This window comes from Heterocephalus glaber, unplaced genomic scaffold, assembly GCF_053883595.1.
Source record: "Heterocephalus glaber isolate CG9 unplaced genomic scaffold, H.glaber_assembly_v1.0 deba00000937, whole genome shotgun sequence".
In the NCBI taxonomy this organism is placed as follows: Eukaryota; Metazoa; Chordata; class Mammalia; order Rodentia; family Bathyergidae; genus Heterocephalus; species Heterocephalus glaber.
Window position 1 is genome coordinate 13,584,374 of NW_028258173.1, and position 22,341 is coordinate 13,606,714.

At 44.4% G+C, this 22,341-nt stretch overlaps 1 protein-coding gene across 2 annotated transcripts in view; it reads right to left on the bottom strand.

The window, feature by feature from the left end:
* The window catches only part of Cep112 (centrosomal protein 112), a 655,204-nt gene that overhangs the window by 38,575 nt on the left and 594,288 nt on the right, over positions 1–22,341 (bottom strand). The gene's annotated exons all lie outside the window — the stretch shown is intronic.

The window sequence follows — 22,341 nt, forward strand, 5'->3', positions numbered from 1 at the left end:
GCACGCTTAGGATTCAACTGGAAATGAGCCTTTTGGGTTTTTATTTCCAAACGTCCCTGTCTTGGTTTTTTTTTTTTTCCTTCTTCTTTTTTTATTTATCTTCACATTCAGCTAGAGGGGAACGAAAAGGCAGCAGGTTTTGAAAAGTAGAGTGGTTTATGTGAAAAGATCAAAATGTTTCTCATACTTTCTCCAAAGGCCTAGGGCTCTTTTCTCCCAGGGACTGAACTTTTTCTCTGAGAAAGTAATCCTTTAAAGCCTCACCCCTCATTTCTTTTAGGTCACTCTTCCGTTTCTTGGATTTGAAGGCACCAGAGGGGTCACAGATGTGGGCATGTCACTCAAAATGAGCCATGAGGCTCACCATCCTGCTGGTTGGGGAGCAGGATTAGAGCTGGGCACGGGGGTGGGCTGTCCTTGTCGTCCTGCCCCAGCCAATGAGGAGCCACAGGAATTCAGGGTGGCTCAGGCAACTGTTAGGGGAGGTGGATGGATGTCCCAGGGTGGTGATGACCTCTGTACCATGTGACGCGTAGATGTACCGACAGCTGTAGGTGAGCAAAAAGTGCAGAACAGTCTAGGGTGCTACACAGTGGCTGCTCCCAATTAACGTTAAGGCTAAAGTTAGCTGGACAAAAAACCCCAAAGTTCTTTGAATCAAATGTAATTATGGTGGATACATAAAAGCTTCTTTGTAATATGACTTGTGTAGACCCTGGAGGAACTTCTACTTGGACTGGAGGGTTCCATTTGCCTGCCTGCCAGGAGTCCAACTGCTCCCACAGTCTACTGTGAAGAAATGAAAGATTTCAAAAGCGCTGTAAGCCTGAATTGGCCCACATGAAGAATACTCATAATCTCTCCTCACGTCAGGCTTTTCCATTTTCTGGTGGTTTTTCTAATCTTTGCACATTGGAAAGAAAGATGCTTGGGGATGTTTACAGTAGGAGGGGGAAAACCAGTATGGAGGGAAGAGCTTTTAAAAAGAGCTTTCAAATACCCTGGGTTATTCCAAAATACTTCTGAGGATGTTTCCGTGTTTTCTCCTCATAAAAGGAAGATACTATATGAAGTATACTTTTAATTATTGGTCCAGGAAAGTCTAATCCTGGCTTCTCATATGTAATCCTGCTGGATGGGGCTGGGCAGTAAGCCAGGTGGGGGACTGGGCTGCCAGGGCCCAGGAATCCAACAGGAAGACCTTGAATATTTTTTGGGGTGGGCCGGGGACTGGCTTCATTCTTGAGCATCACTTATTCATATTTCCTTCTGGGATATGTTAATATTTCCCCTTTATATATTGGGTATTTTGGGGGTTTTTTGTTTGTTGATGTGACAAACATGTATGCAGCTGGAGAAAATTGATGTTAAGTACCAAGTGAAACCAACCTGAATTTACCAAGAGAGTTCTCCACAAGAAACTGAAGACCAGAAAGAAGTCTGAGTTCAGGAACCAAGTCAAAGGCTTTCTTTCGTGTTGCTCTCAGAGAGAAAGGCTTTGTGTGATGAGAGCAGGTGTCAGGAACAGGCTTCTATTAAGGGTGGCTGTGCTGGAGGCATGCAAGGGCCCAAGGCCAGGGATGTTTCTCCTTAATAAGCCTCCACCAGTCTCTAGCCTCAGAGTGGGAACAGCACCCAGGTCAGCACTCAGGATGGATGGACGGATGGATGGATGGAGGGATGGATTGTCTTCCTCAGCAGCCCAGTTTCACACTGGAAGGGAAGTGAGGAGGTTGGAAGTGTATGCATGCATGAGTGTGCGGATGGGGGAGACCATTCTGCCAGGAGCAGCAGTCACTCCAGAATACTCCTGTATTCACTCTTGTGGAAATAAAGAATGAACTGAATATTCACAGGCCCTGTGGCATATCATATCTAACCACCCCGAGTCACCTGGCCTGGCAGAGTGTTCCACTAGGAGTAGATTGAGACTGTACTTTATTCTCTCATATATTGACTGAAATGACGTTCCTGGGACAAGTTACTCAATACCTCTACATCTTGATTTCCTAGTCTGTAAAATGAGGGGCATCTCCTGTCTTGAATTCTGATGGTTAGAGATGGTATACTGTCCTTGGCACACTGTAATAGGGGTTCGGTATACTCATCACTTTTCCTGTAGTTCTATGGGAACCAGACAGGTCAGAATGGACTTCCTTTAGCCCCCAAGGCTGTAGGCTCTAAGAGCAGGAACTGCCTTGCACTTTGTAGCCTCAGGTTCTAGCACACTGCCTGGAGCAAGAGGGCCCAGAGGCATGGCTGTGATTGCTGTCCTGGGCCATTAAAGATTTACTTTTGGCCACAAGAAGGTGGTAGTGGTGGGGTGGGAACTTGAGCAGCCTTTGTTTTACAAAACATTATCTATGAGGATTGTTAAAACTGATCCTTGGGTAGTTTTATTGAACAAAAGTGGCAAACACTGGGTTCGAGTTCAAGTACATGGTATGTTAAACAGGGGCACCTATTGGTTGAGTTTGGAACTGGAACCCAATTCTATTAGACATTAAAGGAAATCAGCCCAAAGAGGAAGAGTTCAGAGTTAGAGGATCACTGACCCTGGAATCAACAAAATAAGAAATGAAGGTGAAGGAGATATTTCAACTTAGAAAGAGTCTGATGTTACCAAGTTCTCAACTTGCTGACAGTATGCTATACGTGGACCATCAAGCACTTCCATTGTAGATGCTGCTCTCCATGAGAATCTGAGCCTAAGAAGTAGCTCTGCTTGTGCTGGATCTGTGATGAATGTGCTTCTGTCTGCTCTAACTAGTGAGTCTGAGATCCACATCCCATCATAGACGTGTGAAATGACTGGTGAGAGCATTATCTCTAATGGCACAGGTTAAATAGGACGTCCCAAGGGGGGGGTTCAAAACCACGGCTTTACCATATGCTCCAGTAGCTTGAACTAATCACAGACATTTCCTTGCCTTGCCTCTCCAGGAGGCAGTGACTCTGACCATGCAGCAGGAGTCGATGGGAAACTAGGGCTTCCTTTATGGTGATCTTGCCCATGTGCTTCACGCCCTGCCCTTAGCCTTAGCTTTGGAAGGAGTAGCTATGCAGATAACCTGATGTGGTTGTGGGCATATTTGTTTCCACTCCCAGTTACCAGATACCTAGTATGTGTTGGGTGCTGGGCTAAGGACCGAAGCCCTACTAGAGTAGCGTGAAGGAGGTGCTGCGGGGAGACACATCTGTTACCAAGATCACTTTGTGTCAGGGCCATTTGAGCATTTCACTGGCTAACAGTGTGGCCTTAGCCAGGCCATTTACATTCTCTGTCAATTAGTTTCTTCTATAAAGTAAGGGAGCTGGACCAGATTGTCTCCAAAGCTTCTTTCAGCAGAAATATTCCAGACATTCTGATCCATGTGGAAAAGAAGGGGTAATTGCCATCGCTGTATATAAACACAGCACTGCTAAAGAGTGGTAATAAATTTCCTCACTGTCACAATCATGTTCTGCACATCATGTCCCTTCACATGCTGGTGCCTTCCTCTATCAAAAGCCTGACTCCTCTCTTCCGAGTGCTCATCGCTGTTGGTGCCAGACACTCTTGGCAGGCTCCTTATTAGAACTGCCAACACACTAAGGCCTTGATACCAGGCCTGTCCCCTGACGCAAAGGGAAACAAGTCAGAGACATGACAGCCCATCCAGTCTTCTCTGAGCACCTCCCGAAGGGAAGGAGGAAGTCGGGCCATTTGAGGTGGAAGAAGAAAGAGAGGCAGAGTGCTTTGTCTAGAACAGCTGCGTTGATGGTGTACTGGCAACTCTGCCACTCTCCCCTGAAGCTCCTCGACTCTGTAGGGCTTCTGATAGTCACCCCTGTCACCTGATTGCTTGCTTAACACCTGGGGGGTTTTCTGGGCACTCATGAATGGCATATGTTCCCATATCTTTGGAGAAGATTATTAGGCAGGAGCCTTAACATTTGACATTTTCATAATTATTATTTCGCTTCTCCATTGAAATGGAAATGTCTTCCCTCCTACCCCGTTTTATTGGAATGTCGCACAGGGTAGGTCTTCTGTTGTTCAAAAAAAAAAGAGAGATTTGTTTGGAACAGTTTGAAATATCTTTAAAGGAACAGTCAAATCATCCATTCAACTAAATAGGAGTCAACTCCCCTAGAAATAACTTCCAAAAACTTCTTTGGAGTGTGACATTTTCAAAGCAAAATTCTTTTCTTTTTTCAAAATACCACAAGCAATGCATTGAGTTCAGGGAATACTGCCTGCCAAACTTCAATTTTTATATTTAACCTTTCTTCTTTTTTAACGTCTTGGAAAAACATGCTTGAAACTCTTCAAAACCTTTTCAGCTTGAAAGTTTGGGGAAAAGTCTTAACAGATGAAACCTTCAGTTCTTAGCTTCTCTGCATCTTTCCTATCACCTCGTTTGGTGAAGGTGAAAACTTATGATTGCCTGTTCACTAAACAAAGCTAACTGGAACCAGCCTGGGAAAGGCCAGGCATTCACCACTGGCTGTTGACTGTAATGTCTGCACTACCAGAGTGACCCCTAATCAAGTCCCAGTATATTCTTTAATGCAAGCAGCCATAGGTTCTCGGGCCATTAAAAGCAAGAAACCTCTGAGCTGTGGTTATGATAGAAACATAACGTCGAACATGGTCCACTACTCCTGCATCAGGACAAATAAGTGTTGCATAGTACAGTTCTGCCAAAGAAATTTAAAATGTATCTGTAAAGTGGAACTAGTGGCTATTCTATGTAAGGGTTGAACTTTCAAAATGGTATTGATAAAATACTTGTTAGAACAGGAAAATTGGATTAGTGGTGGCGTTCTGGGCATGACAGCCTTTGGGCCAAATGAGAAATCATCTTGTTTTATTTTTCCCGGGGCCCAGAAAAGCACCCTCAGCCCAAACAGCAGCCCCCTAATCTTATTTTCTTTTTTCTAGCATGTATTTTATTAACCCACTTTCTCATTTACCCACTCTGAATAGCTCAGTGGGTAGCATCCTTCTTAGAAAGTGAAAACCTCCTTGGAGATGCCGTGTTGGAGCAGAAATGCACACAAACCCCAGCCCCAGTGCAGGGAAGAAAAGCCTCTTCTGTAATCCTGTCTGGTGAATCCACACATTGTACTCCAGCCTGCCAGGAGTGCGCAGGCCTGATTAAAACACAGCCCGCCAAGGAATGCAGCTGGCAACAGGCGGGCAGCTTGCAAAGTGATTAATATCGAGGTGGGGATGAAAAGCAGTCCTTCCAATCTAGGGCCCAAGGCAAAGGTTTCCCACAAATCCGCCACCTGGCAACAGGCTACTGTCCTCAAACACAACAGGCCAGAGTGACTGGTCACTTGGAGGCACGAGTGTGCAGCATGCGTTAGAGTCTGCATTGTAGGAGCTCAGCCATGGGTTGGAACCAGCCAGGTGACTTGCTGCTTAGCTGTGCTACCATCTTGGTTTAAGGGCCATGGACACCATTTTTCCTTTGGAGCCAATGTCAGGGGTGCTCCTGGGTGATCATGCTGTATAGAGGAAGAAGCAGTGGAGAATTCTAGGCCAATGCCCACTTCTCTGCCCCTTGGGATAAAGGTGCATCCATAATGTTCAGACTTCCAAGACAGAGATTGAAGGTAGGAGAGAATAGTTATGTTTTCCCCTAGTTTCCCATTCTGACTCCTGGAAAAGTGCCTAAGATTCTCTGCAAACTGGGGTGGAGGTTGGGGGAAGAGCTTTAAGGAGGTGAGCTGATTTCACCCAATCCAATAGACTCCGAGTATCTATGATCTATGCCAGTCCATGCAGGAGCTGGATGACACAACAGGCACTCCACTGTTCCGACCAGAAAATGCAAATTAAAACCACAACCAACTAAGCCCACACATCTGTCAGAGTGCTTTCATTTTAAAAAACCGACAAAGCCATGTGTTGGCAAGGATATAAAGTAATAGAAACTCACCGTACATTTTTGATAGGGATGTAAGTTGGTTCAACCACTTTGGAAAATTGTTTAGCAATATTTACTGAAGCTAAACATACATCTGTCCTGTGTTCCAGTAATTCAACTCCTGGTACATACGTGGGGGAAATGATTGCCCATGTTTACCAAAGGACATGTAACAGTCATATTCATAAAAGCCCCAAACTAGAAATAGCGCACATATCAAATCAGTGGGTGAGTGGATCAATAGATTGTAGATATTCGTACAATGGGATACTGCACCACAGTAAAAAGTGATGAACTTCTAGTACAAACAATAAGGTAGCTAGAACTCACAGGTGTTAGTGGAACAAGAGGATATGCTGTATGGTTCTATTTAGATCAAGTGCAAGAACAGGTAAGTGTGACCCTGGCTAGTCTAGTGATTTCAGCTGACGGTGGGCACTGTGTGGGAAAGGGCACACAAAAAAACCCTCTAGGACAATGGAAAAGTTGTATTTACATCCTAATCTGGTGATGATTACAGAGGTACAGACATTTTGTGCTCTAAAGAGTATGCAAATTATGCCTTAAGAAACTAAACAAACAAAGCAAAAGTTCCCTAAACATTTTTATTCAGCATTATGGTTTGAACCTTGGGCCTTGCCTATGCTAGGCAAGTGCTCTACCACCAAGCTACACCCCAGTCCTTTATATGGAGACAGGGTGTGAGTTGCCCAGGATGGTCTCAAGTTTGGGATCCTCCTGTCTCAGGTTCTTGAGTGGCTAGGATTAAAGTAGCATACCAAACATTTTAACTTTTCTTACATGTTTCCTTGATTTCTTAACCAGACCATACATTCTTAAGTACAAAACTGTCATACACTAACAAAATATCTATTAATAAAAACAAAACAAGATGTGATAAAATTGCAGAGAATACACACACATATTTCCCCAAGCCAAATATGCAGGCGCTGTTGGGATTGTGGTGAGGGGAGCAGGAGATAGGAGATTGTTTCTGAAACAATCTGGAGGGAAGCTGACATTGCTCCTTGCAATACTTTACAGCTGAACTATTGTCTTCTGGCCCCCAGTGCTTCTGATTAGAAGTCAGCCTGCCTGCTTTCCTTCCTTCCTCCCCTCCTCTCCCCTCCCTTCTTTCTTTCCTTTTTTTTTTTCCCTCTCTGTGCTGGGGAATGAACCCAGGGCTATCTCATTGAGCTACTTCCCCAGGCCTTTTTACTGTTTTATTTTGAGACAGTGTCCTGCTAAGTTGCCTAGGTGGAACTTTAATTGTGACACTCCTGTCTCAGACTCCCTCCATGTTGGGATTACAGGCATGCACTACACACTTGGTTTAAGATTTTCTTTTGGGCCAAGGATTTAGCTATGTCTGGTTTTCAACAATTTATGATGAGCTGGGGGTGGTTGGCGCATACCTGTAATCCCAGCACTCTGGAGGCTGAGGCAGGAGGACAGCTGAGAGTTCCAGGCCAGCCTGGGCTACATAGTGAGTTCAAGGCCAGCCTTGTCTTAAAAAAACCCAACCCAAACCAAACCAAGAACAGTCTATGATGTCTTGTGTGGTTTTCTTGGTAGTATTTATTATTTTGTTTGGCATTTATTGAACACTGATCTGTAAGTTGACAGTTTTCTCCAAATTTAGTAAAATTTCAGCCATCATCTCTTCAAATGTTTTTCCATCCTCATTCTCCTGCCCTTCTTAGAGTCTAACTACAAGTATGTTAAACCCATATTATTGCTCTAGAAATTACAGAGGTTGTCTTCCTTTCTTTTTCTTCTCATTTAATTTAATTTTATTGGTACATTTTAGGTATACAATATAATGACATTCATCATTGGAAATTTGCACCTTTACATAGTCTCTCTTGGTTCTTATTTTTCCTCCTTCCCCTGCCCTCCCTTCAACCCCTCCACCCCTCACTATTTACAAAGAATTTGTATCCATTTTTTCATTTTCTCATATTAATTCCATTCCTTTCTTTCCTTTCCCCTACCCCTCCCACTTCCCCTTCCCCTTTGCCCCTTTTCTTGGTATTTCACATTATCTATTATACCTTTTAGTCCTTATTTACACTTTCAGTTTCTCAAACTAGAGAAACTATTCGGTATTTACACATGTGTGTCCTATTTATCTCACTTAAGAGTATTGCCTCAATGTGCATCCATTTAGCTATAAATATCTCTAATTTCTCATTTTTAAAGGCTGAGTAATACTCCATTTTATAAAAAGAAACACATTTTCTTTATCCAGTCTCCAGTTGATGGGCATTTGGGCTGTTTCCAAATTTTAGCTATCACAAACTGGGCTTCTATGAACATGGGCACACATATATCACTGTGGTATGACACTTTTAATTCTTTGGGGAAGATCCCCAGCAGGGGAATAGTGGGGTCAAATGGGACTTCCAGTCCTAGTTCTTTGAGGTATCTCCATACTGATTTCCACAGTGCTTGCACCAGTCTACACTCCCACCAGCAGTGGAGCAGGGTTCCTCTTTCCCCACACCCCCACCAGCATTTGTTTGTTATTGTTTGATTTCATGATAGCAGCCATTCTTTCTGAAGTGAGGTGGAATCTCAGCATTGTTTTCATTTGCATCTCTTGAATGACCAGTGATGTTGAACATTTTTTCATATGTTTATTTGCTATTTCTACTTCTTTGTCTGAGAAATGTCTGTTCATTTTAGATGACCATTTTTGGATTAGGTCTTTAGATTTGGGAGGTCTGATTTTTTTATGTTCTTTATAGATTCGAGATAGTAGACCTTTGTCTGAGGGACCATTGGTGAAAATTTTTTCCCACATCGTGGGTTGTCTCTTCACACTGCTGGTGGTTTCTCTTGCTGTGCAGAAGCCTTTTAATAAGAAGAGATCCCACTTGTTGATTGTTTGTGCTAGTTCACGGGCAACTGAGGTTTTGTTCATAAAATCTTTTCCTACACCAATGTCTTCAAGAGATCTACTTAACCTCTGTTCCAGCTGATTCAACATTTGTATTTTAATATTTAGATCTTTAATCCATTTTGATTTTAGTTTAGTGCATGGTGAGAGATATAGGTCTAGTTTTAATCTTTGGCAAGTTGAAACCCAATTTTCTTGTACAGTTCAGCAGTGAAGCCATCGAGACTTGGGATTTTCTTAGTTGGTAAGTTTTGTTTGTTTGTTTGTTTGTTTTTTGGTACCAGGGATCGAACTCGGGTGCTTCTGCTTGCGAGGCAGGCAGCGAGCGAAACCACTGAGCTAAATCCCCGGCCCAGTTGGTAAGTTTTTAATTACGTTTTCAATTTCATTGATTGATATTGGGTTGTTTAGAACTTTTAGGTCTTCTTTGTTCAACTGTGGTAATTCATATGTATCTAGGAATCTGTCCATTTCTTCTGTTTTCCATCTTATTGGCTTATAGGTTCTTGAAGTAGGTATTGATGATCCTCTCGATTTCTGCTGGGTCCATTGTAATTTCATCCTTTTCATTCCTAATTGCATGGATTTAGGCCATTTCTTTCTGATAAGGTTGGCTAAGGGTTTGTCCATTTTGTTGATTCTTTCAAAGAACCAACTGTTGGCTTCATTGATTTTTTGTATCGTTCTCTTAGTCTCCATTGCATTGATTTCTCCTCTGATCTTTATAATTTCCTCCCTTGTATGAGCTTTGGGGTTGTCCTGCTCTTCTTTTTCTAGAAGCTTGAGGTTTAGCATCAGGTTGTTTAATTGGGCTCGTTCTGTTTTCCTAATATGAGTATTTACTGCTATGAATTTCCCTTGTAAGGCTGCTTTCATTGTGTCCCATAGATTCCGATATGTTGTATTGTCACTGTCATTTAATTAAAGGAACCGTCTGATTTCTTCTTTAATCTGTGACCTATTGGTTATGCAGAAGTGTGTTGTTCTATTTCCATGTGTTTATGAAATTCTTGTGGTTTCTTTTGCTATGGATCTCCAATTTGATCGCACTCTGGTCTGATAATATACAGGGGATAACTTCAATTCCTTTGCACTTACTTAGACATGTTCTATGAGTGAGTATGTGGTCTATTTTGGAGAACGACCTGTGTGCAGGTGAAAAGAATGTGTATTCTGATTTTGTGGGGTGGAACATTCTGTAAACATCTGTTAAGTTCATTTGTTTAAGAGTTCGATTGAGTTCTAGTATTTCATTACTTATTTTTTGTCTAGTTGATCTATCAATTTGTGACAGTGGGGTATTGAGGTCCCTCACTACTACTGTAGTAGTGCATATGTGACTTTTCATGTCTGTTAGTATTTGTTTTATATAGTTGGCTGCACTAGCATTTGGTGCATATATATTTATGGTTGTCATCTCTTCCTGTTGGATTGTTCCCTTTACAAGGATGTAGTGTCCTTCTTTGTCTCTCTTAATCAGTGTTGGTTTGAAATCCACTTGATCTGCAAAGAGGATAGCTACTCCTGCTTTTTGGGGGGTTCCGGTCACATGTAGTATCGTTTTCCACCCTTTAACTTTCATTCTCTGAGTTTCTTTTTGAATTGTTTTTCTTGTATGCAGAATATTGTTGGATCTTGCTTCTTGACCCATTCTGCCAGTCTGTTTCTTTTGATTGGTGAATTGAGACCATTAGCACTGATGGTTATAACTGATACGTATTGACTTGTCATTATCATGACTTTTTCTTTTTGTTGGATTCTCCCCATTTACATTTAATTTCTTGTCACATCCGATGGATTCATTCTGCTGTGCTTCCTCAGATTGTGATCCTCATTGTCTTTTCCTAGGATATTGTCTAAAATTTTTTGGAGTGCTGTTTTGGTATTCATGAAGTTCCTAAGGTGCTCTTTGTCATGAAAGCATCTTATTTCTCCAACAATTTTGAAAGATAGTTTTGCAGGGTACATCAATCTGAGTTGGAGGCTGTTTTCTTTTAGGGCTTGGAATATGTCACTCCAAGCTCTTCTTGCCTTGATGATTTGTGTTGAGAAGTCTGCTGTGATTCTGATGGGCTTTCCTTTGTATGTGATTTGTTTCTTTTCTCTAACTGCTTGTAGAAATGTGTTCTTCTGTTGGGTTTCTGGAATCTTAACAGTTACATGCCCATGTGTACATTTTTTTTATCAAGGCTAGTTTGAGTCTTATATGCCTCACTTATCTGTATGTCAAGTTCTTTTCCCCTCCTTGGGAAGTTTTCTGCCATTACTTCTGTGAAGAGTTGTTTTGGTTTTTTTTTGGTACCAGGGATCGAACTTGGGTCCTTGCGCTTACGCAGCAGGCGGTGAAACCACTGAGCTAAATCCCCAGTCCTGAGAGTTTTTTAATGTCATCTATACCCTTTCCTGTTTCTTCATTGACTCCGATGTCTTATGTTATTCTTCTTTGCATCATCTAGCAGCTGCTGGATTGATTTCTTTTCTTTTCTTTTTTTTTTTGGTACCAGAGATCGAACTCCGGTCCTTATGCTTGTACAGCAGGCGGCGAAACCACTGAGCTAAATCCCCAGCCCAAATAAACAAGTTCTTTTTTTTTTTGGTACCGGGAATCGAACTCAGATCCTCCCGCTTGCAAGGTGGGCGGCGGAACCACTGAGCTAAATCCCCGGCCCTGGATTGATTTTTTATGTTCCCTTACAATTTTGAAGCAATTTTTCTTTTCCTGGCCACTAATTGTAATCTTATCTTTTATCTGAAATTCTGTCCTCACATTGTCTCATTCTGCTGTGTAGACTTTCAATAGAGTTTTTAATCTCCTGGAAATCTGTTTGCATCTGTTTTATGGATTCCATTTGGTTCCCATGTGGAGATTCCATCATGTTCCTCAGCTCTTCTCTAGATTAATCATGTCTTGCACTATGAGCAAATCTCTGCTGTTACCTGAGAAATTATTTCTGATTTCATTTTTTCCAGATCCTCTTTTGTTGCCAGTTCAGGGAGTCCAGGTGGTTGAGTATCAGAGTGTTCCATCTCGTTTCTCTTTCCGGTTGCCGTAGGTGATCTGGAAGTCTGGTTTTGAGACTTATTTACATGTCTTCTCATTTGGACAGGTCATGTGTGTGTGCGTGTGTGTGTGTGTGTGTGTGTGTGTGTGTGCTGCTGGTGCCCATGGGGCTCACCTTCTCTGTGCTGGGAGCAGTGCTACAGTAGCCAAGAAGCCTCCTCCTCTGCACTGGCTTTCTTTCTTGTAATATGCTTTCTGTTAATCTGTTTTCAAGTTAAATGACTTATATTCATAATCTCTAATCTGCTGTCAAGCTTACCTAGTGAAATTTTTATTTCAGTAGTTTTCAATTCTAGGATTTGTTTAAAAATTATTTTTCTATTTCTTTTCTCAGATTGTCCTTTTGTGTGTGCGTGTGTGTGTGTTACTGGGGATTGAACCAAGGTCCTTCGCACTGAACTATATCCCTAGTTCTTTTTTATTTTGAAATAGTGTTTTGCTAAGTTGATAAGTTGCCCAGGCTGAACTTGAAGTTGTGATCCTCCTGCCTCAGCCTCCTAGAGTGCTGAGATTATAGGTTTGTACTACCAAACTCAGATTCTCCATTTTTAAATTCTTTATGATAATCTTTTCCTTTAAGTCCTTGAAAATATTTATAAAACTTGCTTTATCAATAGGAAGCAGAGAGATGAATTTCTGCAAATGGGAAGGGGACACAGGGACTGGGGAGAAGGGAGAAGAGAGGAAGGGCTAGAAAGAATTAAGATATGTTAAGCTCATGTACCTATCCTCTAAGATGAATATGAACATATACTGCTAACATGTACTAGTAAGAAAATGTTTACAACGTTGCTTTAAAATCTATGTCTGCTAATTCCAACATCTGAATCATAGTGAATTCAGTTTCTTTCGATTGTTTTTTCTTTTGACTGAGATTATATTTTGTTGCTTTTCATGTCTAGCACCAGCAAAGTTTTGCTTTCATTCATGAACTCTGCATCAGATGAAGAACAAAACCATGGCCATCTTCCCCAGAATCTTGGAATGAATGAATCTGCTATGTAGCCCAGGCTGGCCTCCAACTGTGATCCCCCTGCCTCAGCCTCCTCAGTGCTTGGGATTACAAGTGTGTGCCACCATGCCTGGCTTGATGTCATGTTTTGAATACTATAGAGACTAAATTTTATGTTTTTTTGAAGATCATAGGAGTCTCCCGCAAGCACACAGCTAATCTGATAGGACACAAACTCTAGGTTCTATTTCTTTTGGTTACAGCAACCAAGAAACCTGCTCTGCTCTTTCTGCCTTGCAGACATTGTTTTCTGCAGCTCCTTGGGGTCTCCCTCAACACTGATGGTTCAGGAATCACCCCGGAGTTTGAAGGAAGTTTATATACAGATTTTGGGTTCCCCAACTATGGATCTCTTTTTCTTGGACTTGCTCCCCAATTCCCAGACTCCTTGGTTGCTGTGATTCTGTGGCTTTCTGCTTGGAGTTTTAGTCTCCCTTTGTCATGCAGACCAGTGATGTAGTTGAAGCTGCCCTTGAACTAACTATGTAATCTAAGATGGCCTTGAACTCTCAGTGATCCTCCTGCCTCAGCCTCCTGTGTGCTGGGATTACAGGTGTGTGCCACCTCACCTAGCCATTTCCCTTCTTTCAAATGTTGAATGCCTACTCTCCAGTGCCAGCCAACAGTTTTTATTTTTCATTCTTTTGATGACTTTGCCAAGAGTTTATTACTGTTATCGGTTAGAGGGTTAGTTCAATGTAAGCCACTTGGCTATTATTGGGAATGGAACTCAACACAGTCTTAAGCTCCTGATCTTTTATGCTATTCACATTTTCTTTTTGTCCAAAAGAATAAGAAAAACTGTGGCATGAAGGTGATTCTTACACCTTAGGAGATCTAGGGCATGTTCCTACTTCTGTGTGTATGTGGAGGTGGCAAGGAAAACAGCATCCAAGCAGATGGCTGGGTATACTCCAATTTGAAGTTTTCCTAAGCATCTGTGGGGACAAGATATTGGGCTGACCCTGGGGCCATGCATGGCAGACACCACAATATCTATTTTTCTGAGGCCCCAGGGCCAAGGAAGCAGCCTGCACAACATGAAAGGGCAGCAAATATTGACTTGACTTGAATTTCAGTTCATGTCCCTGCTCTCACAAAGCTCATGAAATAGCCATACATACAGGTGCATCCCTGTAATCCCAGCACTTTAGGAGGCTGAGGCAGGAGGGTCACAAGTTCAAGTTCTACCTGGACAACTTAGTGGCTAAGTGAAACCCTGTCTCAAGATAAAACATAAAAAAGGAGCTAGAAAAGTAGCTCAGTGGCACAGTGCCTCTGGGTTTGGTCACCAAGTTCACAAAAACAAAAAACAAAATGAAAAGCTCATAAATCAACAACATGCTCATTGAACAACAAGAACATTTCATCCAGAAATACAACCAACATAGACACATCCAACCCGAGGCCCTTGGCTGCTTGCTCTTTTTTCTCCCTGGTACTAAGGATTGAATCTAGAGTCTTCCCATGGAACTATATCTCCAGCCCTTTTTTATTTTTTATTTGAGACAGGGCCTTGCTAAGTCACTAAGCTGCCCCCAGGCTGCTCAAACTGTGATCCTTCTGGCTCAGCCTCCCAGAGTGCACGCCCCCACACCCAGCTTGGTTGCCCTCTTTTTCATTTTTAAAGTCATAACAAAGAGAAAGTTTTGTTACTTTTTTGTGTGACATTGTCTCACTATGTAGTCCAGGCTGGCCTTGAACTCTCAATCCCCCTGCCTCAGCCTCCCAAGTGCTAGGATTACAGGTGTGTGCTACCATGCCTGGAGAAGTTTTAACTTGTTTGCATACCTATATTACATATTTTATGGTGTCCCGGACAATTCCTCTTCCCTCAGTGCAGCCCAGGCAAGCCATAAGTTTGGATACCTGTGATTGCCAAGTAATTCAGCCCCAGCTGTGTAGCCTGGGTGGGTGTTAAAAGCTGCATCTCATCTCGGGTTCTTGTTCACTGGCTGTGCGAGAGGGGGGAAGCCTCTTCCTGAAAACTGAGAAGTTTCCCCATCTCCAAACGGCCAGGGCCTGGCCACATGACTGAGAGCACTGGCTGTGGTCATGTGTGGCATCGCTGTGATGAACATGAGTGAGCTGTGGTCCCCGTGGTGCTTTTCCTCCCTGGGGCTCTGAGTCAGCTCCCTCCCACACAGGGTTCTGGCGTGCGTGAGGACATTTCCAGGACAGCTGCAGCTCAGCCCAGGCTTGGGATCCCTGGAGGAGGAGCCTATGATTTCCCTGACTCATGAGAGGAGGAATGCCCACCTACTACTGCAAGAGCAAGCAGGAGACCTGTGGAATCGGCCTTTCCTAAAGTTCTAGTCCCGAGGGATTGGAGGTGGCAGAGCAGAGCAGTGAGCAGAGGGTGTGGACCAGCACTGCTGAGTGCCTCTTGTGCTGTGCTGGCACAGACATGCCAGTGATAGTCAAGCTGGATAGCAGCTCTGAATCACTATTTATTTATGTATTCATGTATTTGATTGTGGAACTGAGGATTAAACCTAGGACCTTTGCACTGAGCTACCCCTCCCCCCTTTTCTATGAGACAGGGTCTTACTAAGTCACTAAATTGCCCATGCTAGGCTTCAACTTCAGATCCTCCTGTCACTGAGTATTGGGTTTACAGCCGAGCTACCTCACCTGGCATCAGAACTGCAATTTAATGGAGCTTCCAGCTACTTCCGTCCACCTGCTCCCCCGGGGTCTTCACAGCTTGCTGAAGCTGCTACCTGCTTTGGACTGCTCAGGTCACCGCTGTGGGGCTATTCTCAATTTTCCCTCTCCACCTCATCTGCCCCATCAAGACTCCCTCCACAGCTGACTTATCTTCAGGGTCCTTGCCCACAATACCCTGTCAAGTGCCCAAGTCAGACCTTTCATAACCGGAATGGTGCATCCATTTCCTTTTTCAAAACATGAAAGGAAAAGGCATTTTTGTTGTTCACGAATTCAACTGACCATGTGAATCCACAAGATCAGGGCTTCACGCTCAGCTCTGCAATTTTTTAGTCCTTCGAAAGTAAGAAAATTCCCCCTGCAGAAAGCTCATGACGGCTGCCTTACCCCATCTAGCCCAGTTGCAAGGACGTCCCCAGATGCTGCTAGCTCTGCTTTGCTTCTGTCTGCAAAGATGCCCTGCTCCACCTCCCGCAGAAACACCATAGCTTGGCAATGCTTGGCATTTTGTGGTCCCTCAGGATGAAATTCCTCGAACCCTATCTCCATGGTATTTGTGGGCAGTGTCTCTTCATTCGCCAAGGGACAGGGCAGTGGAGATGAAATCTCAGTGAGAAAGCTGCAGGATAGCTGACTCTGGTTAGCAACTGGCCAACTCCATGAGGACCTGGGCCATTTACTGGGGGAGGGCAATCATAATTTGTGAGGTCACCCCTGATGGATGTTGCCACTGAAGGGGAGGCATCTGAATTAGATACGCATGTTGTGGGTTTAATGCAACGTTTGCTACTTTTCACAACAGAATTTTCAAATGGAATTTGAAAAAATCCCATTGATTTTTAATTAGAAAAATTTCATCTTAACCTCGTGTCCCCTTTGGTCATTTTGAAGACACAAGGAACAGGTGTTGTCTATCACAGGATCCTTATTTAAATGAATTCAGTTATGCAGTACTCCCTGGGATCTGGGAGCAACTGATAGACCCTGAAGTTCTTCACATCTGGCGACAGGACGTGCTGTGGAGCAGAAGTGTGGACACACTGAGGTGCCGGTGGATGTGTCGAAGGTGGATCAGTAGGGGACTCACTGCCTGCAGGACTCAATGTTAATATACACTGTTCCCTTGCCACAGATGGGTCAGTCACAAGTGAGCTGTGAGATGAGTGTGGACCAGGAAAAGACTTTGTGGAGGGTGCTGGTGCCAGGCAGCAGGACCTCAGTGGGAGAGCCTGGCTCAGTGCTTTTCTGGGTATCACTAAGACGGCCTTGAGGCTGATGTTGGCAGGAGGGGCGGGCACCAAAACTAAGAAGGAAACCAGGAACATAAATGGTCTCCTACTTCTCCTTGTCACCAACCACTCCTGTCACTACCTACGGGGTGCTTTGCTGGATTTAACTCTTCAGAGATAAAAGGCCAGTTCTCTGTCCTGCTGAGAGAGGCTTACAAGGCAGGGGAGGGGAACTGAGCACCGTGCCTTTGTTTCCTTCCTGGTGGGCGAGAGGTAAATATTTGGGGAAATATTCAGGCTGACTGGGGCTGGAGGCAGAACATGTTAGATTTGTTCCCGTTGCAAAGGGTAGTGAGAACAACAAAGTGTTGCAGAAAAGATGAAAGCATGTGGCAGCTCCAAGTTCATACTTGGTGACGCAGAGTGGCGCCTGGGCTTTGAAGCAGCCCAGGCTTGCCCCAGTCACTCCTCAACCCCAGGCAGCCAAAGGACTACCAGTGCAGAAGGGACCTCCTCCTTCACAGATGGATTTCCCAGGATCACAGCAGAGGCAGAGACGCGCTCCGTCGACACTGGCAGGAAACCTCACCCCACAGTGCTTGGCATCCAGTCCCATCCACCAGGAAGGGCTTCAAAGTGCCAACCAAGCCCTCATCTAGTGGCCAGTCTGAGCATCCTGGGGATTTCCTTCTCTCAGGGGATTTGTTTCTCCATTCTTTACAGGAATTCTCTCATTCTTTACAGGAATCAAATCAGGAACTGGAGGTTTTTAAAAGTGGTCCTTATCCTGGACGCACCTTATAATCATCTAGAAGCTTTAAAAGCATCCCCATCTGCAGGCCCAGGCCCCAGCCCTGTGCTTTTAATTTAACTGGTCTCGGGAGGCTATAGGCGCTGGGTACACCTAGAAGTTCCTAGAGTTATGTGCAGCTGGTGAGAACCACTTGCCCTGCGCTGAATTAGTGGGTGCCTGCCTTCCTCAGCCCACTACACCACTGGGACCACCTCTTCTCGGGAGGTAGGCTCACCATCTCACTGCATCCCTAAACACCAGCTGACTGCCCAGTGTCACGGAGGGGTCAGGATGAGGACTAAGGGAGTCGTGCCTGGGAAGGGGGTGTGGCTCCCACCCTGGGCTGTGCCCAATCGGAACTGGTCCATGCAGGAATGTTTCAATGTCTTGTGGTTTGACTCAGGTCAGACTCTCTCAGGAGGTGTTGGCACCCCATTTTCACCTGTGTAGATGACAGGACAGGGTACCTCAGGTAGCCTCTTGAGGACCAGCAAGGGGTCTGGAAGCTACTGGCCCTGAAGTATGATGTATACTGATGCCATCTGGAGCATTTTGTTTCAATTCAAAAAAGGAATGAAACATGTTGAATCCATTCTCAGCAATAGGGGGGAAGAGACTTGGAAAATGGGGCTTTGCATATTTCCCTCTCTAGTTACAGCGCAGGCTGCCCCAGGATGCAGCGACATTCTGTTCCCATCTCTCCCCAGTTGTTTTCCCAACATCTCCAAAAGGAAAATCAGAGGGATCAGCAATGCGAGAGCCAAATCCTATCTGTCTGAGGTGCTGTGAAGGCATCCGGTTTTAATAATGTCCCTGTGTGAGGACATCTGGCTAGACATCAAGGGTCTGCTGGTTGCTTCACAATTTCTCCTCCAGTGCCCAAGATTTGCTACTTACCTGCTTCCTATGATTTTGTCATAGAAGCTTGGAGTTACAAAGACCTGAGAGATACAGATCAGGGGCTTACACAATGCAACCTTTCAGCTCCCTACTTTTTCTTTGACACCATCATCTGAAGATTTGCAGGAAGGGGTGACCACCACATTCAAGGGGAAGGATGGGCTGGGCAGGGTGCCTCATGCCTGTAATCCCCGCTACTCAGGAGGATGAGCCAGGAGGATCACAGGTTCAAGGTCAGCCTGGGCAACTTTGTGAGACTGTCTCAATCTAAAAAATAAAAAGGGCAAGGATGTAGCTCAGTGGTAAGAGCACTTCATACAATGCACAAGGATCTGGGTTCAATCCCCAGTATCACAGAGACACAGACACACACACACACACACACACACACGCACACGCACACACACAAAAGACTGGGGTGGGAACACACAAAGGGGTGTGAGTGGGAGGAAGGCTGACCTGGCAAGTCTACTCTCACCTTGCAAGTAATAGCAGACAGACGTGTACAATTCCAAAGAGAAAGAATTTCCTCCTTCAGCTCCACAGTTACCGACAGTGCGAGGTGGTAGCTTTCTCACTGACTCCTTCCCCACAGCCCAGAATGAACTCTCTCCAGAGAGCAGGGAGGAAACACGGCATGGAGGACAACTGGTTGTGACCAGAGATGAAAGCCATTTGGAAGTGATGCCAGGACCCCCTCTTGCAATTCCCACCCCATTTCTCAAACTCTTGCTCAAGAGTAGCCTGTTGCGCATACTACTCTTTGGGACTCTGGCCAAGGGTTGCTGTCCTATAAAATCTCTTATCAGATGGTTGATGAAATTAAGCTTTGTTGCCATATAGCATATTTCCAAACAAAACTGTTTCCAAGGTGAAGACTTTGAGTCTTTCTATATCACAAGATAAAAAAAATACTGAAAAAAACCTAGTAAACAGATATTCATCCAAGAGTGATCAGAAGAAGAAGGAGGAGGAGGAGGAGGAAGAGGAGGAGGAGGAGAGGGAGGAAGAGGAGGAGAGGAAGGAGGAGAAGAAGAAGAAAGAAAGAGAAAGACAGACACCACTTTCTTGTAATAGGGTTAAATTAATGTGTGTAATGCTTCAGGGGTGTGGATGAGAGGGAACAAGCAACAGGGGGTGACTATGGACTCTGAAACTAAAAATTTGGGTTTTAGACCTATTTGGCAGCCCGGTAGCTGATCTTTGATCTTAGAAAAATTATAGTAAGAGATTATCAGCATTCTCATCAATAAAAACAAAAAAAGGAGTAAATACTAGCTATGTGAGTTTATCCACACTTTTGAGAAAATCAGTTGAATAATGATAGTCAAATGAGAAGGGAAGTCCTGTGTCCAATTCTTAACACAACAAGATACCATGGATAATAAGGGGGTGTCAATTCTGGGGAAAAATAAAGGCCTTGTGTCATAGTAGCAAACTAGGTTTTGTAAGAGGATAAAAGGAAAAGGAAGGACATGGAGGAAAAGGTTCAAGGTTGGCCACAAGCAGCAGCAGTCACGACCGCAGGCCTGGCAGAAGGGGAAGGCAGTGTGCACACATCGGCCCCATCCTCTGTAGCTCCAAGCTTCACCCTGTTCAAGGGAATCTTCTTGGTCAGGCCGCTGGCCAAGTGATAAGAAGGTGGCAGAGAGGGCTGGCCATGGCTGGGCCGGGGTCAAGGGTCTGGGAGTGTGCCAGGTGTTCTGAGATTAGACCTGACACAGCAACTAGAGAAATATACACAGGCCCGAGCTGCAGGGAAACGTGTCTAGGATTGAGATCAGGGAAGGCAGAATCCATTCATCCATTCTGCAAGGAATATTTATTGAGAGTTTACTTTGTGCCAATTTGAGTTCTGCATCTTTGCTTTTAAGGCATTCAAATAGTGGAGATACATAAATAAGCTCTTATCACACAGTGCAATAGAAGTTAGGAGAGAGAGGTGGGCACAGTGCTCAGAGCAGAGGCAGTTTGTTCTAATGAGGTGAGGGCTGACGCAGCTGAGCCAAGAGCAATGGGTGGGCATTAGGCAGGAAACCATCTGGAAGATGGAACTCTGGACAGAGGGACTGGGATGTCATGATGTCAAGAGACAGGAGGCCAAATGGTCCAGTCCAGAAACTGAAGGTCAAGGAGCAAGACAGGGATGCCTGTGAGGTGGGACAGTGGAGGTGGCTCCCAGGGACCAGCTCCTAGGGACCAGACTTCCCTGGGAAATACTCAAGTTAGCACCTGCTCCGGGTTAGGCTCTGGCAATACAAGGATGCTAACAATCTAATCTCTGCCTTTAGGGATTTTACAGTGCAGCAGGGGAAGACATCGAGACAAACACAGTATTGTATGAGCAGGGGTGTGTCCATCTCCCACGGGCTCATGTGGGCAGAATCTCAGATTGTAGAAGACTTTGAGCACTGTGACAGGAGAGTGGTCTTCATCTTGAAGACTGTGCTTAGAGAATGCTGACAGGACAATAACAAGGTTGAGATGGCTTTCCAGAAGATGAGCTGGAGGTGGCAGGGAAGATGGGCAGAGTGGGGAGGCTGGCTAAGAAGCTTTTATGACAGAAATAACAGAGGCTCTGGAATTATGAAGATGGAGAAGAGGAGAGAAATCAGAAAGCTTCCGAGACAAAATTCCCAGAAAGTAATGACTTAATTAGATGTAAGGAAGGAGGAAGAAAGGGCATTAAGGGGACACTGGACTTCTGATGGGGTGACTGTAAAGATGACAGGTTCGTTCTGGACATGCTGAATTTCTGCTGCCCACTGGACATGAAGGTGGAGACCTCCGGTATTAGTTGAGTAGACAGGCCTAATTCAGGAGAGAGGCCTGGATGGGTATCGTAGCTAAGAAATGGGAGCAGAAGCTCTGGATATGGAAGTGATCACCTAGGGAATGAGGTCCAGAGGAATCAACATTTGGGAGAAAGAGGAGCCCATAAAGGAGAGTGTGATGGGCAGACACACAGGTGAGAACCCACCTAGCAGCATCATGAGTCTAAGAAAGTAGAGAGAAAAAAGGTAAGTGAGGAAAAACTGGTGGTGTCCTTTGTATCTGACAATTAGGTAACTATGGAGCAGTTTCCCAATGAATGACAGCAGAGACTAGAGTGCAGTGGTTGAGATGTTAAAGAGAGGTCAGAAAGGGGAGACATCATGCAGACTGCTGTTGTGACAAGCTTGGCTGAAAGCAGGGAGAGCACTCACAACCACACCTGGAAGACCGCGCTCAGTGGGCACTATGTCTGAAGAAGACAGCCAACAAACTGGAGGCATTGCCTTAGGTTAATGAGGTATCTGGAAACCATGTCTTGTGGAAACTACTACAAGAACTGAGGATTCTTCACCAGAGATGAAGGGCAGGGATGCACCTGACAGCTATTTTCAAATTCCCAAATGCCATGTCAAAAAAGAAAAGAATTAGTGTTATTCTAGGTAGCCCTAAAGAGCAGAATTGGGACTACGAGATAGAGGTTATAGGATGGACAAATTTGAGTCAATATAAAAAGTTTTGGAGCTGGGTGTGGTGCCACACACCTGTGATCCTAGCATTTGGGAGGCTGAGGCAGGAAGATCAAGTCTGAGACCAGCCTGGGCCAGATTGTGAGGCCCTGTCTCCAAAAACAAAACAAAACATAACATAACACAAACAGAAATAGCTTCAAAGAAAGAGCTTCCTGCAATGCAATGCCAACAACTTTATTTTTCATTAGGAGTATTTAGCAGATTCAATACCAGCACACAGTGATACAGGGAAGCCATCCAGAAGCAGCCAGACGAGGATGCCACTGATCAATCCATCCATCCAACCATCCCTTCACCCAGGGCTTCATCCCACAAGGGATGTAGGCAGA